Source organism: Lontra canadensis, unplaced genomic scaffold (assembly GCF_010015895.1).
Source record: "Lontra canadensis isolate GAN:19392208 unplaced genomic scaffold, GSC_riverotter_1.0 scaffold284, whole genome shotgun sequence".
NCBI lineage: Eukaryota > Metazoa > Chordata > Mammalia > Carnivora > Mustelidae > Lontra > Lontra canadensis.
This window is the reverse complement of record NW_022631278.1, coordinates 164011-182115: the sequence shown is the minus strand read 5'-3', so window position 1 is coordinate 182115 and position 18105 is coordinate 164011. Positions and strand designations below refer to the sequence as shown.

At 46.5% G+C, this 18105-nt stretch overlaps 1 long non-coding RNA gene across 1 annotated transcript in view; it reads right to left on the bottom strand.

Moving 5' to 3' along the window:
* The window catches only part of LOC116862640, a 33986-nt gene extending 24517 nt beyond the window's left edge, over window positions 1-9469 (bottom strand). Inside the window, exons 1-2 of the long non-coding RNA XR_004381669.1 lie at window positions 9384-9469; window positions 2331-2406 (exon numbers count right to left, since the gene is read on the bottom strand). This is a non-coding gene — a long non-coding RNA (uncharacterized LOC116862640). The remainder of the gene's footprint in view (window positions 1-2330; window positions 2407-9383) is intronic.
* Between the last annotated feature and the right edge of the window lie 8636 nt (window positions 9470-18105).

Here is an 18105-nt window from a genome sequence, read left to right as displayed (position 1 = left end):
TTTGGGGTTTTATTATGATTAAACACTAGCTTAAGCTCTGCATCCTGTATTCTGACGATGTCCTTCTCCTCTTTCAGGACCACTGCACCACTGCTTTTTGATAACTCCCAGTTGTTTTTTTTTTTTTTTTAATATTTTATTTATTTATTTGACAGAGATAGAACAAGTAGGCAGAGCAGCAGGCACAGGGAGAGGGAGAAGGAGGCTCCCCACTGAGCAGGGAGCTGGCACGGGGCTCGATCCCAGGGTCCTGGGATCGTGACCAGAGCTGAAGGCAGACACTTAACTGACTGAACCACACACAGGCCCAGATAACCCCCAGTTCTATTAATTAATCCTGCTCTTTTCTGAGTGGAGCAGCATGAACTCAGGTGCACCACCTAGGGACCAAAAGGCAAAACAACTCTCAGAAAAAGAAGGCACCAGAAGCAGCCTTCTTGGTGGCAAGCAGGATGCTATCATGGCAGTTATCATGCCCAACGCACGTCCATCTGAGGATGATGGGTCAGAAGAGGCTCTCAGTCTCCATCACGCATTCTAGGTCCCCATCACAAGTCCAGGTTCTGCTCCCCACCACCATCCTACTTTTGTTTTGCCTTTGTGCCCTTCCTACCCAACTGACATCTGCCTGTCTATCTTATTCAACCACAGTTCTCATGTGGGACCTGGAAAATCAAACCACTCTGCTCCTTCTGATGCTCCACAGCCCTATGAGAATATTTGTCCATCCCCTACCTCATAGCTTTCTAATTTCAGATACTCGGAAGTATGGACTTAGTGAAACCACAAATTTCTGCTTGCAACATTTTCCAAAGCCATTGGTTATCCCTTCACTTGAGATCTTCCTAACAAAATGGTACACTCTTATCCCTCTTCCCAGAGATTTTCTTCACAATAACTTTATATCCCTCCCTATAACTCAGAAGCAGTGTTCAACTTTCAGAAGGCAATGTCTCTCACCAACACCCAAATGGTTACTTATCTGAAAATGATATAATTATTTGTTTATAGGTTAGCCTCCTTCAAGGCATGCCAAGACATTTTGAAGGCAAGTTTTAACCCATCAATTTCTCTATCCTAAGCTCCAATCCAGGCTTTTTCCTGAAAATCTGGAACATCTAGAGAGAAGATGATACTGCCTTTCCACTTCTCCCCAGCTCAGGAGTCTAAGAGTTCTTGGAGTTTCCTAAAGATCTAAAATCTGGACAGGAAGCTATCAAAGAACACATGAGAAGGAAAAGTAGTTGTGAAAATAGTGTAAGGAAAATGGAAGTGTTGCTAAATGGACCCAACACTGAGGGTTTTGCAAGGTCATGTGCATAAGTGAACAGCAGGGACTTTCTCCATAAGGGACTGCAGCTGAAACCTGTCCAAAAATGACAAAAAGGAGATCTGAACAAACGGAGAGATATACCATGTTCATAGATGGGAAGACAATAACCTGTTGGCAATTCTCTCCAGAAGCAATCAATCTCTAAATTCAGTGAAAAATCTGCCAACATGAATAGTGACATACAATGAGTTGATCCCAAATTCATAAAGATGAGTAAAGAGCAAAGAATAGCCATAATAATTTTGAAGAACAAGGAAGAAAAGAAGGAAGAGAATGAGGGTAGAAGGAATAATTTCTCCTACTAGATATAGATAGCAATTATTCTTACAACTCAATAATAAAAAGACTCAGCTTTTAAATGAGTAAAGCATTTGAAGTCAGGTTTCTCTGAAGAAACACAATAGCCAATAAGCCTGTGAAAAAATACTCAACCTCATTAGTCATCATAGAAATGCAAATCCAAACCATAGTGAGCGATCACTTCTCATCTGCTAGGGTGGCTATAATCAAGAAAAGGAAAATTCATGGACACTGATAAGGATGTGGAAAAGTTGAAATCCTCATATGTTACTGGAGGGAATGTAAAATGGTACAAGCAATTTAAAAAATAATGTTGTTGTTCCTCAAAAAGTTAAACATAGAATACCATATGACCCAGCAATTCCACTCTTAGGTATACAGTCAAGAGTATTTAAAACATGCATTCATTCAAAAATGTAAATAGTACACAAACATTTGTAATATCATTATCTGTAATAGCCAAAAAGTGAAAAAACCCAAATGCCCATCGACTAATAAATGGATAAATAAATTGTGGTATATCCATACCATAGAATGTTACTCACAAAAAGCAGTGGATGAATCTTGAAAACATTACATCGTATGTATGAAATATCTAGAATAGGTAAATCTATAAACAGAAAGTAGATTAGTGTTGGCCGAGGGCTGGGTGGGAAGGGAGCTGGATGGGATGTGGAATGTGGAGGTGATAACTTACAGAGTAGAAGGGTTTTTTCCAGGGTGATTAAAAAAAAAAAAATTCCTTAAAATTGATTGTTGATGGATGCACAAATCTGTGAATATACAAAAGATACCAAATAGTACACTTTGAAAAGATGAACTTTATGGTGTGTTCATTATAATCTCAATTTTTAAAAACAGTAATTACAGAGCCGTAGCAACTAAAAAATGCAGTGCTGGTGGAGGGATGAACACATCAAAGATAAAGTCCTGAAGCTTACCCCCACATAAAGGAAGGGGGTATAGGACTGCACTGACATCACAAATCAGTGGAGAAGTGCTCTAACCTATAACGTGGCTCTGTACAACTGGCTCTCTATATGAAAAGGAAAATAAAATTTAATCGCACAGCATACCACTTACACAAATGAATTTCAAATAAATTGAAGAACTTAAGTGTAAAAAAAATAAAAACTCAAACTTTCAGAAGAAAATATAGCAAAAATACCTTTATAACATCCTGAGAGTGAGATTTTTCAAACAAGATGAAAAAGCGCAAACCAAAATAAGAAAGATGGAGAGTGTTCTATTTTAAAATGTAAATCGTTGGAAGAACATACGATACCATAAACAAAGTAAAAGGGAAGCACATAGCCAACAACGGATTGGTTTATGGAATGTTTAAGAACTCCTAAAATTAATTTTAAAAGTCATTCAAACAATACAAACAATGTAAAAATGTGTGAGGATAGGAACCAGCAATTTACAGAAAACACCAATGACAAATGTGAAAAATTCTCAAAATCGCTAGCAATCAGGGAAATACAAATTAAAACAATGAGGCACCAACTTCTCACTCTTCGTATTTTAAGTATTTATGAGTTTGCAGCAAGGATGTGAGGAAATGAAAATTCTGATAAACTCTTGGAGGAAGTATAAGTTGATATAACCATTGTGAAAAAAATCTGCCAGTATCTGGTAAAGATGCTTACCCCAGAAGGCTCAGTTATTCCCATTGTAGATCTGCACCTTGCAGAGGAGAAAAAAAACACAACATGCAGGGACCCGTGAATATAGATACTCTTTACAGCACTTTTTTTTTTAAAGATTTTATTTATTTATTTGACAGAGAGAGATCACAAGTAGGCAGAGAGGCAAGCAGAGAGAGAGGGGGAAGCAGGCTCCCCGCTGAGGACCCTGAGATCATGACCCAAGCCGAAGGCAGAGGCTTAACCCACTGAGCCACCCAGGCACCCCTGCAGCACTTTTTATAATAGTGAAACCCTGGACACAACCAAGTTCAGAGAAATGAACAAGGAAAGGACAGAATATAGCTATAGTTCCGTGTAGAAGGTTTCACTTATTTGTGGGACATAAGGAATGGCCTGGAGGACATTAGGAGAAGGAAGGGAAAAATGAAGGGGGGGAAATCAGAGGGGGAGATGAACATTGAGAGACTATGGACTCTGGGAATCAAACTGAGGGTTTTAGAGAGGAAGGGGTTGGGGGGGATGGGTCAGCCCAGTGATGGGTATTAAGGAGGACACAAATTGCGTGGAGCACTGGGTGTTATACGCAAACAATGGATCACGGAACACTACATCAAAAACGAATGATGCACTGTATGGTGACTAACATAATGTAATAAAAAAATTAAAAAGTAAAAAAAGAAGAGCAAACAGAGGACTTAGACCTCTGTGTATCAACATTGATACATCTCAAAGATATGACATTCATTAAAACTTTTCAACATTATATGATATGATTTATATAAATTTTAAATATTCAAAACACTATGCCACTGGTAGATACAGATTATACAAGTCAATTTTTAAAACATGAAAAGAATCTACACCAACTTCAGTTGGATGATTAACTCTGGGTTAGAAGGTGGAGGAGAAAAGAACGGGGTGTCCACTTCTTTAACTGTATTGTAACATCTTATCTTCCATCGAATTCATCCAAATATGGCAAAATACTAACGTTTGTTAAATCTCAGTGGTAGATAAATGGATGTGTGTTCTGTCATTGTCTGTCATTTTCTATATTAAATAGTTCATAATTTTTTTAAAGATTTTATTTATTTATTTGACAGAGAGAGATCACAAGTAGGCAGAGAGGCAGGCAGAGAGAGAGGAGGAAGCAGGCTTCCTGCCGAGCAGAGAGCCCGATGTGGGGCTCGATCCCAGGACCCTGGGATCATGACCTGAGCCGAAGGCAGAGGCTTTAATCCACTGAGCCACCCAGGTGCCCCAATAGTTCATAATTTTTTAAAATGAAAAGATGTATCAGAGGCCACAAGATTCAAGTCAGGAGGCCAATTAGGAATCAGTTGTAGGGACATGGGGAGGAGGTGACAGGAGCACACAGACTGAGATGGTCTCAGGAGCTGTGTGTGAAGTGGACAGAGTTGAGGAGGTAGTGGGGCAATTTAGCAGGTAAGATTGAGAGAGACCAGAGACTGGTTAGATAATGCAGGAAAGAGAAAGAAAGACCAAAATGCCATGTGAGTTTCAGCTAGGGAACTGGATGAACCACTGGGTGGTAGCCATTGACTAAGTGGGGAAGGAGGAAGGGAGGGACAGACTTGGGCAAATAATCACTTAAGTGAGAAATATGTCTGTTTCAGGAATTAGGCCAATAGACTAGACCTTATCTAGTGATCAGAACCAAGACTTGGTGGTTCTCGGGATCTAGCAGGGACAATGCATAGGGTGGATATACCTTTGGGGCATTCCCCAAAATAGAAGGTCTTGGGCCCAGAGAGAAGAAGCCTAAAAATGTGACTGAAAAGAGACCCGAAAGGTAAAAGGAGAACAGAGTGCGGGGCCCTAAGAATCAAGAAAAATGGGAATTTCCAAAACTGCACACAGAGGTCAATGCCATCTGGCACTCTGCCAGGTGAAATCAAGTCCCAAAATTTCCACTGGATGTAACAAAGCAGAGGTCAAGCTGACCTGGGAGAAGGGACCAAATTGTGGAGGAGTCACTGCGGGGGCAGGAACAGTGTCAGCAAGGGTAGATGCTCCGAAGTAAGCCTGAGACCAGATCCCACATTACCGCATGCCTCTGGACACATTACCCAATTTCCCTCTGCTTTAATTAGCTGTCGACTCACCCAGTATTAATGTATCCCCGGGTTATTGCAAGGATTACCAGTACTAAGCGAGTTAGCACATTCACTATGTATTGTCACTCTTCTGACAAGAGTCCCTGTAGGCACAGCACAATTATTAGGAAATATGGTTGACATGGGGAAGGAGACAGGGTAGGAGCTAGAAGCAGCACTGGACAAAGTGAGGGTGGATGGCCGAAAGATGCTGAACATGTTTAGGAGCTGCTGGAAAATCAGTAGGAAAAACGTTTGGAGATTCAGAGACAAGTTGATGGAGAGGGTTACCTGGGAAACCTGGGGTTTCCCAGAGCTTAAATGGGAGGATCAGTCTCATGTTGGAAGCAGTCAACCTCTTCTACTAGGGCAGGAAGACACATGGCTGCAGGCAGAGCTACGCTCACAGGTGGGCAGGCAGGAAGTTCACAGCACATCCTTCCTCTGACTCGATTGCAATTGGTCTTTCAGTGACCCAGTATATGAGGTTGCCTGTTCATGGTGAAGAAGAGATTAGACAGGGGCACCTGGGTGGCTCAGTGGGTTAAAGCCTCTGCCTTCGGCTCAGGTCATGATCCCAGGGGCCTGGGATCGAGCCCCGCGTTGGGCTCTCTGCTCAGTGGGGAGCCTGCTTCATCCTCTCTCTCTCTGCCTGCCTCTCTGCCTACTTGTGATCTGTCTGTCAAATAAATAAATAAAAATCTTAAAAAAAAAAAAAAGAAGAGATTGGACATCTGAAAGACATCAGATACCAAGGACATGGACACTTGGGAGAAAAGGAGAGAGACAGAGAGGCAGGTTTCTGGGCAGCATGGAGAGCCCAGGACAGGCTGGAGACCAGGAATTTGCAAAGCACCCAGCCCGAGCAACCAAGCAATCACTGGTCTCTGGTGGTCTACCAGAATTTTCTGCCATTGGATAAACGAGGAGATACAGGAACCAGTTAGACTCAGATGATCAGGTAGGTGCCAGATGGTACCAAGGAGGTCATATGGGCCCAGACATACAGCTGGCAGCCAGTGGAAGGAAGGACATGGCTGCTGGACAGGTAAACAAGACCTGGAACCAAGGCACAAGGCCAGCGCCACAGTCCTCAAAGGCTGACATGACTCTGAGTCCCAGAGCGATGAGCTGGGAAGCTTAATGGTCTATCCTGCTCCAAGTCAGGGCTAACCCAAAAGCGCTCATTTACCTGTCTTAGAATCTACCAGAGAGCTGGTTAAACATACAAATTCCCCCTCCCGGTGCTTAAAGATTCCAGATCAGTAGATTAAAGATGGGAAACCTGCACTCAGACTCACAGCAAAGTTTGAAAATCACTACTCCACGGGGCCAAGCTTCTCCTGCTGGGGGTTGTCCCAAGACTCAGCTGGGCAGAAGCTGGGTGGCAGACAGGGCTTGCTAGATAGCACCCCATTCCAAAGTCCTGGAGGACTCAGGGGCTAATCAACCTGCGGCATCCTCCAAGACACGAAGGGGTTAAGAAAAGTGCTGGGAACCTGCATACTTTTATTACATTATAGGGATGTTATTGCATTATAAATAATGCCACAGGATGCATTATTTATACATTTAATATCGGGCTTGCTTATAAGTCAGATCTCTTCACTTTTAGATAAATACTCTGTCTGCAACCTACCTCCAGCAGCCAGGCGCAGACGGAGTGGAGAGTGCGCTCCTGCTCTCGCAGACAGCGGAGGGAGGGCAGACACATGTCAGAGACAGCAAAAGCCCTGTGATGGGAAGCAGATAATGTCTTTATGAAAACTAACAGATGGCTCTTTTGAAAGCCCTTTCAGTTCTCCTCTGTTCTGATAAGAGCGGGTAAGCAAGATGCACTGAAGGGAGCTTTATGGGTTTGTACTTATTGTCCTAAGAGCCCCAGGAGTAGGAGACAGAGAGGCCAAGAGCAGCAGGCAGAGTCGGGGGGGAGAAGGTGGGAAGGACGCCTGGCTCCCTCAGCCTGCTTGCTGCTGGCATGCATCAGGGCACTGAACTGTCCTGTTAGCTTGATTGCAAAATCGAAGCAATGCTAGCAGCTCTTTCTCGTTCATTCGAACGTCTGTTCATATTCCCCGTGACAGCTTTCCATGTGCTTTATGCTGTCCTCTTTGGAGCAAAGCGTTCACCTCTAAATCTGAGGATTTCTCCCTAATTTTCCCTCCATCCCAGAAGCTCTTATGTACTTGGATGGAGGAGGCTAGTTTGGCAACAGTGTTTCCTAAACTCTTCTGTCTTACACCTTCCAAAACTTAAAGTCATTAATTTGGAACTACACACAACATACAGACACGGGTATGTCAGTTGGTGGAATGCAAATAAGGTCTGTAGTGTAGCTGATAGGAACATACCAATGTCAGTTTCCTGGTTTCAATGGATCGCTATACTATAGCTCTGTGAGACACTGTCACTGGGAAATATGCATGAGGACAGGGTCTACCTCAAAGAGGTGCCCACTTGGCATTGACGCTTGCCACAGATGTTTGGTGTCTTCCCAGCAGCCCCGCTGTGTCCAGCATGGAGCAGGTGTACAGACAAGGAGGAGCAAGGAAAAGAGAAGAAGGGAGAGAAAGAGAGAAGGAAATCGGAAGGAAAAAAAATACAGATGGACAGAAGGAAGGATATAGTTAGTCGTGGGAAGGGCTGAAGGAGATGAAAAGCAAAACCATGTTGCTGTGGGACGAGCAGGCTTCTAAGGCTGGAAGATTCTAGCTCATCTGAAATGGACAACAGCAGGACGGCTGTGAAGGAAGCAGCCACCATGGTAGCAAAAGCTCCAGGCCTTGGGGATCTGGGCCACCGGAGCATGCCTGAAAGGGTGGTCCCAAAGTGCACTCCAGCAGGGGAGTCTTGGCAATAGGTCACCCTCAGTGACAACAGAAGCCCATTCCTAGTGATACCTCCATTACAGAGCCACTCCAGTGACCTAGGCTGACCCCAGAGAACTTCAGGAACCAGGAAATTGACCTTGCTTAAATCCTGGTAGGGGCCGAATTGTGTTTGCTCAAAATTCCTATGTTGAAATCCTCATCCCCAGTTCCTCAGAGCGTGACCGTCTCTGTTGAGAGGGTCTTTAAAGACTTGATTAAGGATAAATGACATCATTAGTCCTAATCCCATACAACAGCATCCTCATAAGAAGGGGAAGTTAGGAGAGATACACGCAAAGGGAGGAGCACGTGAAGATATGAAGAGAAGGTGGTTACCTGCACCCAAGGAGAGAGACCCCAGAAGAAACCAACCCTGCCAACACCTTGATCTGTGACTTCCAGCCTCCAGAGCTGTGATAAAAAAGAGTTTCTGTCTTTGAAGCTCCCCGTTCTGTGGTACTTGGTTCTGCAGCCCTAGCAGACGATCCAAATCCCAGCCAGTTGGCCAAGTGTACTGTTGAGAAGATCCCAGAGGAAGGGGTTGGAGACACGCAAAGCCTGGGCCCAAAGAACAGTTACTGGAGAAGAAGAGATCCATGTGCATGGGCTTGCCACTCCTCTGGCCCCTGAAAATGGGGCAAAGGGAAGAAAGGAGGTGGTGTGGCATCAGGGACAGGAACACGCACTCTGCAATCAGACAGAGTGGCCGTGAGTCCCAGCTCTGCCACTGACCTGCTGTGTGACTTCAGACAAGTCACCTCAGTGCACCTACAACATGAAGGCAGTACTAATACCAACACGGGAAAGTGGTGAGGATTCAAAGAGCTTAATGACTCTTTGAATCAATCTCTTAGCTCCATGCTTAGTGAGTTAGGGGGTGGTGGCGGTGGTGCTATCACCGCATGATGTTTTGTTTTCTGATGCTCAAGAGAGAAAGACAGAGCCAAGAGCACTCGTTCAGATTTTTATAGAAAAACAAGCCCAGGGCCCCTGGGGCCACCACGATGGCCCACTTGGCCACTAGCTCTGTGACCCTGGTGACTCTGATGGCTACTCTGAGTCCTACTTACTGTCTTCACGTACGCATTAAGGCCAAGGATGCATGCCTCACCTGCCCCACTGGGATCCTCCTGGGGAGGACATCAGGTGCACTGGTTAGCATCCCGCACACACAGGGAAGTGGTCATCACTACAGTCAGCCCCAAACTCCGCACATGCAATTTGAATCATAACCTAAGTGGAAGAGACAGAAAGTACATCTCTCACTGACCTGGCGAGGTGAGCCCAGGCCTTCCCTGCAAGCAACAACACAAACTCTCCTCCAGTTGCCCCAGCCCTGGGACCAAAGCCTTCCCTCAGCAAATCATGGCAATAAATATGGTCTGAAGCAACTCCAGCTCTTACAGCCTTAATAAATGGGTTGCCATAGTGGCAAATTCAGACGCAGAGAGCATCTTTTCAATAAAGGCTGAGAGGGTTATTAATAACGTTAATGTAGTGCCTCGTGAAGTCACAGCCTCACAGAATAGGCCTTGCGCCCTCCTCCCTGGCCCATCTCTTCCAGGGCTGGCCAGCAAGTCTGTCTGGCTGTACCGCTGTGGAGTGTGACCTGGGAGAGGCACAAATGCCAGGCTGCAGTAAGGGCATTGGGGACAGAGCTGGTGGGACCCCTGCAGGAGTTCACAGGGGAGAATCTCCCCTTATTTGACCATGCAGTGTCCTTCCCAGCACCTAATTTCTACGAGTGCAGGAGCATAGCAGAGAGGTTGAAAGGGCATTCTTTCAAGGTGAACAGAGCTCGAACCCCAGCTGAGCTCTCCTCCATGCCCTCCCTGGCTGCATTAGGTACAAAGTACAAAGGCCCTGGCATCCCCAGCAACTTACCCCGACTGCTCATTTCCCAGAGTGCTTGGGGTCATCACAGCAGCTCACCGAGTGGCTTTGGCCCTCTCCATCACCCCAGCCTGCAGCCAAGCTGGGGCCCTTCCACTGGGCGGGGCTGATAAATTCTGAGCAGATATGACACATGTCACTTCTGGGTCAGGCCTGTCACCATCCACAGGATACTCTTCAGAATTCTTCTCTTCCTTACAAACAGTCAAGATGGTGGGCAGCCCACAGACCTGGGTCCTGGAATGACGGATGAGCAGCTTCTTCAGGGGCAACCCGCAAGGACACAAAGCCCGAGCTAGCGACAAACCTTGGTTGGTTTCAGAAAAGAGTCACATAGCTTTTGGGGCTTTAAGAGCCAGATGGTTTCTGTTGCCACTGCTTGGCCCTGCGAGTGGAACAGAAAAGTAGGCAGGGACAGGGGGGCCTGAGTGAACCCGAGACGGGCCGGATTTGGACCATGGACCATGGTTTGCTGAACCTTGTTTTAAGTCATGAAGGTTTGTTGCTTTGAACCTGTCCTGACTGACAGGCCCTTATCCCCTTCTGGCATCCTATATTGTTTATTCCCTGAGCACGTTTATCATCTACCTTCCCCAAATACAACATAAGCACAGGATGCACAGGGGTCCACTGTATCCCCAGCCGCATGAAAGTGTCTAGGAGAGAGTAGATGCTCAGTAAGTCTTCTTAAATAAATAAGTGTTAAGTCATTAGGCAGGTGACCATAAGCGAGTCACTTAACCTCCTTGAGCCTCAGTTTATTCAAGTAGTCCTTTGGGCAAAACATCATAGGCGCTACGTCCCCGGGTTGCTGAGAATGCTTCACGGAATGATGCATAGTAAGTGTGCAACATCTAAGAAGGGTTCCATAAGCAGTAGCCGATATTTTTTGCCATGTCTGGAACAACTGCCTGCCTAGACCAGCTCTATCGCAGACTCTCTGCCTGCCTACAACTCAGGCTTCTCCTCTATAAATTAGGGACAACAGTTCCTGAGAATCGACATTCATAAAATGAACATGAACCTGCACATAGGAAGATTACTTCCCAGGGATATGCCTTCTGAAATAGAAACTGACCACATCCATGGGCTGATGCTTTTTATAAATAAAGTTTTATTGAAACACGGCCACGCTCATTTGCTTACATGGTGTCTACAACTACTTTTACTTTATAGTGATGCCGTCGAGTAGTTGCAACAAAAACTGTGGGGTCCTCCAAAACTAATGTTTGTCACATTTTACAAATGTGGCATTTTACAAAAAAATGGTGCTGACCTGTGTTCCAAATGACAATAACATTAAAAGAGACCAAGGCATATTGTCTTTCTCTATCAGCCTTGTGTTTGGTAACTGGCTCTCAGGACAGTTACCAAAATAAAATTTTACCCAAAATTTTATTCTGGAAGACTCAAGCTGTCACTACCCCTTGATGAGAGCTTTGGAAGGCCTGTCATTGTCACACAGTAGACCCTGTCCTGTCCATCTGTGTCCATCCATCACAGGACAGCAAGGTCATCTCTGTCACTCATCTGGCACTTATTTAGTCATTTGACCTACATTTGCTGATCACCTAGTGTACTATGGTAAATGAAAGCAACTCAGAATGAAAGTTCCAACCCGGAGTTTGTCCTTTCTTTCCCCTCTATTACGTTGCTTCCCACTCAGATGATGATGACTTCATCTAACAGGAGGATCATATCCCTCACATTTCTCCACTTTCCCCTCAAGGATACTAAGGATCTGGCTTAGGAACATTCATTTGTTCACTCGTTCCTTTGGTACATAAATGTATGTTAAACATATGTTATGGGATTACACAATAGGAGTGCTCACCACAGATGCAATTCCTGACTTCACGGGGCTTGTTGTGCATGGCACATAATAGGTTCTCAACAAATATATATTGAGTGAACTTACTTCCCTAACATCCTGCTGGAATTTAGATTCACTTGGCCATGCCGTTTGCCTGTCAACGCAGCACTGTGTTCCAGAAGGGCCTTTAGAAGCCACGGGAAGTCAAAAATGTGGTTTCATCCCTATTGTCTAACAGCTCTATGACCTCAGACAAGTCACTTAATCTCACTGAATTTAAACTTCTTGCCTGTGTGCTGTACCAGCAATCCACACCAAAGACATAGGGATTCCATGAGACTGAGCTCAGAGAGTCCCCAGGACTGGGCCTGGCACGTAGAAAGTGCCAAGAGAACAGCCAGAGGCAATAATGGCTAATATTTATCAAATACCTGGTCATATAGTTCTGTAAAGTTCTCGGTGCCTCCCAATGCTCACAGCCAACCTGTGAGGCCGGAACTGTGATCACCCCTGGCGTACAGCTGAGAAAACTAGCAGAGAAAGATTGACTAACATACCCAAAGTCTCATAGCTGTGAAGCAAGAAGTCAGCCACCAAGGGTCCAATAAGTCTTGGCTTGCTCCCTCCCCTCCCCCCGTATCTGTTGAAGAAGAACACTCCCTTCAGTGAACACACCTGTTGGTCCCAATGGTCCCTGCTTCTCCAAGAGCCTTCCTTCCATAACCCACTAGAGAACCTCACCAGACCACATAGGTAGCTCCCTGCCAGCACCGGCAGTTTCAAGCTGGGTTCTCCAGGCCCTCGGGTCCTGCTCAGACATCTGGGGATGCAGTGGGACAAAAAGGAGAAGCCAAGTGCTCATTTCCGTCTTTTCCCCGCATCTCTTCACCTCTCAGAAAACCTATATCATAGCAACTCCTTTCCTGAGTCTTCTGGGAAGACCACTGGCCCAGCCTTGGGTACATTTCTAGAGTTTCCTCAGGAACTCTATTGTGATTTATTTGTGTGTGAATGTGATTTATTGAGATCCAGAGTCCTCTGAGGACGTCTAAAGATGCCAGCTTTCTCCCAGTGACCTCCGCCTCCATGGACTTCAGCACCACATCACTCTGCCATGGGGCAGGGGATGACCCCCTTCCCCCCCTGCCAGGGAAGGCCTAAGAGCTGATTCTGGAGCCTCCAATACTGTGTGACATTGGGCAAACTGTTTAATCTCACTGTGCCTCAGTTTCCCCCTTCTGCAGGTAACAGCACCAGCCTAAAGAAATGACTGATCATAGCAGAGACAGCACCTAGCTCGATGCCCGGTGCCCAGAGTAAGCACTGAGTAAATGTAGGGAGACGGTTAAAGTGGGTGCCTCTATTATAATTGACCTTCAGCAACACATAGAAGATCAGAAATAAAGATAATAATTGTGATAACAACAGCTATTGTACCTCCACTCAATGCCACACACTATGCCAAGTTCTTTGCAGACCACTTTTTCTTTTTCTCTTGGTGGCCACATTTTGGGGTAGCTTTAGCTGCAGTTCTATAGGAAATTTCAATGTGCCAAGATCACACAGCCAGTAGGTCAAAGCCAGCGTGCAAACCTAGGCCTCTCTTACTCTAGACCCGGAGGGCTAAGCCACTGCTCTCCACTGCTCTGTGGACTGACACCCTCCAAGGGGCCACCTAGACCCACCCCTGTGGTAGCCCAGCCTCCCCATGGCCCCCAGAACCACTCCTATCTAGACTGGCACCCTTCTATCTTTTCCCTGCTTCCTGAACTGATGCCCGAGAAGTGACCCATTCCTTGCAGGGCCCCCGCAAAGCCCTCCGCCTGACCCCCACATAATGAAGGGAATTAATATGGCCAAGCCTCCAGCCCAGCCGAGCGGCTTCCCAGCAGCCCTGGCCAGGCCTCTAATTGATTAGGCCATAAAGCCTGGGCACTAAATTGAAAGGAGCCGCACTAATTCTCTTTTATGTTAAATTTCTGTCTTTCCCCTTTATCGAATCCCGCGCCCAATGTCCCCTTCCCTCCCCATCACGGGCTTGCTGTGGGCCTGTTTTTTCCGTGCACAGATTAAGTACCTAATCAAAATCTTGTCTCCCCTAATGGCATAAAATTGAAAGATAGATATTGCACTTTACACAGCTGATTAAACACTCGAATGTGGCTAAATGCTTAAAGGGCTTGTTACATTAACTAACTCTGTCATCTGCCCACTGTCTTATAATTGCGTGTGCTAGAGCAGCTTCGGGGGAGGCACACACAGCAGGACAGCCTTCCAGCCCCCTCTCAGGGGCCTCCTGCACCATGGCTGAGCCGATGTTCAGGGAGTCAGAGCCCGGGAGTGGCCACACTGCGCCCCTCTGGCTTTGGGCGGCAGCAACAGGGAGGTCGGATCCCCCATCCATGTCCAGACACTGAGAGCTCTCTCCTTCCACCGCCGCAACCCTTCCCACCCCTCACTCCCCACACCAGTGCCTGGCCTCTTGCCTCCGAGAGTATAAGCAACCCCCAACCCCCTCTCAGAGTGCATATGGCTAGCAGTGTCCTCATTGAAAGGCAAAGCCTTTCAAACCTTGATATCCCTCCCTCCCATTACCCCCCAGGAACTCCAACCTGCCTGTTTGGAGGCAACAAGGAAGCTTGATAGCTATGACAGTGAAATCTGGCATGGGAAGGGGTAGGGCATTAGGAGACTGACACACACCAAGCTCCTCAATTCCCCCTACACAGTATCTCTATCTGAAGTCAGCACAGGATATCCTGGAACCTCAATCCCGTGGCTGGCAGTGTTCTCCAGAGAAACTCAGCTGATAGGATATAGATAATAGATGATAAATAGATAGATAGATAGATGATAGAAAGAAAAATAGATAGATAGATAGATAGATAGATAGACAGACAGACAAAGGAATTGCCTTACACAATTAAGGAGGATCACAAGTCCAGATCTGCAGTGTGAGCCAGCAAGACCCAGGAGCCAACGGTGTAGATGAAGTCAAAGGCTGTCCGCTGGGGAATTCCCCCTTGATCACAGAGGCCAGTCGTTTTGTACTAGTCAGGCCTTTGACTGATGGGGCGAGACCCACCCACATTATGGAGAGCTATCTGGTTTACTGAAAGTTCACCTATATAAATGTTTATCCCAACCCCAATCAATCAATCAGTCAATCAAATGTTTATCTCATCCAAAAACCCCTTCCAAGTTGACACATAAAATTAACCATCACACAGGGAGGTAAGACCCACATAGGAAACTGATCTACCTAAGTTCCCAGGGCAAATTAGGGCAGCACTGGGTCTTAAAGCCAGTTGTCCTGACCCCATTGGTTCCGTGTACAGTGGCTCATGTCAGAGAATGAAAGAATGGCAGGCACAAGCCCACTGCTCAGGTTGGCAGGAAGCAGCCTTTTCTGCCACAGCTTCCAGCCCAGTGGAAAGGCACGTTTCACAAAGGAGTAATCGAACATGGAGAATTTCCCAGCATGAGAGTTAAGGAAGAGTATAGACTTGAGTTGGATCTGACTGGTTCAACCCCAGCCATGGCTACTTGTCTTTGCAGAGACCTGGGCAATTTCTTACTCTTTCCATGCTTCCCTTTCTTTATAGTTAAATAGGGAGGCCACCAAGCCTTCAACAAGCATTTACTGAACACCATCTATATGCCAAGTGCCAAGCAAGGCATGGACATTTCACGGGGAAAATACAGGCCATTTCCTGTCTTCACAGAGCTTACAGTAGATATGAGAAGAAAGGCACAAATTATCAAACCATTGCACAAATAAGAAAGTGACAAATTGTGATAAATGCAATGAGGACAAAAACTAATCCATGCGTAAATAATGGTGACAGCACCACTGAGGGCTCCACTAGGAGATAATGGGGGGGAGGTCCTGCAGGCAGTGTGACCAGGAGAGTTCCTCAAGGTGACACTAAGCTGAGGGCTGAAGGTTCAGAAACAACCAGCCACATGGATGTCAGGAAAAAGAGTCACAGCAAAGGGACAGCAAGTCCTAGGATTCCAAGGTGGGATAGGGTGTCACTAACCAGTGTGACTACAAAGGGGGGTCTCTGGGAGAGCAGTTTCCATCTTGCCTCTGTGTTCTTCCAGTGTGAACCCCCAGGTACTGGTCATCAATCAGAGCCTCTGTCTCCTCAATTGTAATTGGAACCACAGCACAGGGCCTTGGGGAGGATCCAGTAGGAGGATGTCCATCCCATGCCTGCCTAAGCAAGGACTCGGCACACAAGACCCAGGGGCTCAGCACTGGGAGGGCCTTGAAATCATTCAAACCCACTCCAGGTAAGAGAAGAAGGAAATCTTTATCCTGCTCTTTCTCTGTCTCTGTTCCTTGACTTCCACTTTTCTTTGCAATCTGCTTTATCCTCCTCCTTCAGACTGGCTTCCTCCACTGTATGTGTCTGTCCACCAACCTCCCACCTGCCATGCAATAATTCAAATAAATTAAATTGTCAAGACACCAACTCAGCCCCAACTGGACAGGAACTCTCAGCCCGAATTCCTGGCACCACCAACTCCTGTCTCTACATCTCCAAGTTGAATTCTTGAGAGGGGATCCAAGTGTCTTCTCAGATGACAACTGACAAACAGGTTTTAGCACATGCCGCTCAGTCCAGGCATTATGACCTGAGAGAAGAATGGAGCTGTGCGCACCATGGGCAGCCAATGGGGGAGAGCCTTCTGGCAGGGCTTGCAGCCATCTATAGCTTGAGTCAGAAAAGACATTGGCCTTTGGCTCCAAGAAGAGACCCTCTAGTCCTAGTGCATCACACCTACCAGGCCATCCTCATCCTCCTGCCAGCTTGACCAGATGCCAGTAAAATACAAGGATCCTCTCCCTTTTTAGAGTCAACCTCCCTCCAAGAGCTAAACTGGAATCAGACTCTTGACGGCTCTTAACCATGTACTCTCTATGGTCCTGTGGTAACCACAGCTCTCTGGCTACAGGAACCTCCTGTCTATGGAAGCTTCCTGCCTATCTGTGGGAACCTCCTCCCTCTGTCTATGAAAGCTTCCTCCCTGTGGAAGCCTCCTCTCTGTCTTTAAGAATCTTCTCCCTGTCTATGGGAACCTCCTCCCTCTGTCTATGGGAACCTCCTCCCTCTGTCTATGGAAACTTCCTCCCTCTGTCTATGGAAACTTCCTCCCTGTTGGTGGGAGCCTCCTCTCTGTCTGTAAGAAACTTCTCCCTGTCTGTGGGAGCCTCCTCCTCTTTGAGGGAACCTCCTCCCTCTGTCTGTGAAAGTCTCCTCCCTAACTGCAGGAACCTTCTTCCAGCTGTGGGAACCTCCTCCTTCTGTCAATGGAAGCTTCCTCCCAGTCTGTGGAAACCTGCTGTCTGTCTGTGGGAGCCTCCTCCCCCTATCTGTGGGAACTTCCTCCCTCATCTGTGGGAACCTTCCATCCCCACCCCCAGCAGCCCCTCCTCACTGCAGCCTCTGTGGAAAGTGTTCATCTCCCCAATGGCCTCCTTTAAATAGCTCAATTGAAGGGATTATGGACTCCTCACTGAGTGCTTCACATTAAAGATTCATAGAAGCACAATATATATTTTAATAAGGCAGGTTGTACAATACAGAACTCAACTCTACACAAAGCACATGGCTGAGAACTGAGGCAAAGCGCTTGAGGGATCTGCAGTCACCACGGCTGGGGGCAGAGGAACGTGATGGTTTGGGAACCTCTTCTCCCCACACCCTGGACTCCCTCACCCACCCACCCACAGCTGAGGAGCCTCACACACGTGTGTGCACTCACACCCACATGCATGTGCCTGCATACTGACACACTCATATGCATACATGTAGAACTTCATGCATTTGTGCACACACACACGCACAGTCACACACGTGCACACTTACACACACTCCCACGCACACAGTAATGCACACATATGCAAGGTCACACGCATGCACTCATACACACACTCACAGGCACACAGTAATACACACGCACATGCACAACCATGCACCTGCACACTTATACACACACTCCCACACACACAGTAATGCACACACATGCGGTCAAACACGTGCACACTTATACACACACTACCTGCCACACAGTAATATACATGCACATGCACAGTCACATACATGCACACTTATAC